Below are 870 nucleotides of genomic sequence, written 5' to 3' on the forward strand. Positions count from 1 at the left end.
AGGCGGACGATGTATGTGAAGCTTACCCTTTGCTTCTTGTGGCATGTCTTAGTCGTAAGTAGATTGTGATACGAGTCTCGGGGGTAACTCCATTCTTAAGGTCCGAGCTTGTGTGCGATTTCTATTCATTTCTTAATGTTGGCTCTCCTAATGCAGTCGAACCATGATCCTTATGTTTTTACATGATTTGGTTTCAAAGATTTTGTAAAGGTTTTTATTCCAAAAAGGCTTTGTAACTACGAACAATCGTAACTTCCATAGACGAGCTCGGATCGCTTTGAAATGTTCGCGGGAGATTCTACGATGGATAAGGTCTCCAACTTTCATAAATGGATCGGATTGGTCTAGATACTCGTCGTGGGCCCCGAGACTCTCCTTTGTGTGGTACTAACGACTTTTGAAAGGATTTAGTGTAACGATTGCCTTAACCCTCGAGCGGTGATTACTTATTTCTCTAACGAGTTTATAACGACGATTTGCCCCTAAGTTCCATAAGTTACTTCATATAGTTTAATACGTATTTATGAGTCCGGAAGTTCTATTTGATATGCTTTCGAACGACGCCGGAGGAAACCTGATTTGGCTAACGCCTCGGTTTTTAAATGATGGTCCATTTTGATTAATCTATCGGGTTTTTGAAAATGTTTTAAATTGCATATAGTTGCTCACGACTCTGCTCGTGCATTCTGTCATTACCTCCTTCACCGAGTCCCGGGCCGGTTATGTTATCGTGCGCACTATGTATATTCGGCAGTATGATGTGTTACGGTTCACCGAGTTCCTCGCTAGAGGGCCGGGTACCGCTTATGGTGTTATGATGTGTTATGATGTTGATATGCTATGATGTGTGACGGGGATACGGAGATATGA

Source organism: Lycium ferocissimum, unplaced genomic scaffold (genome assembly GCF_029784015.1).
Source record: "Lycium ferocissimum isolate CSIRO_LF1 unplaced genomic scaffold, AGI_CSIRO_Lferr_CH_V1 ctg9143, whole genome shotgun sequence".
Classification (NCBI taxonomy): domain Eukaryota; kingdom Viridiplantae; phylum Streptophyta; class Magnoliopsida; order Solanales; family Solanaceae; genus Lycium; species Lycium ferocissimum.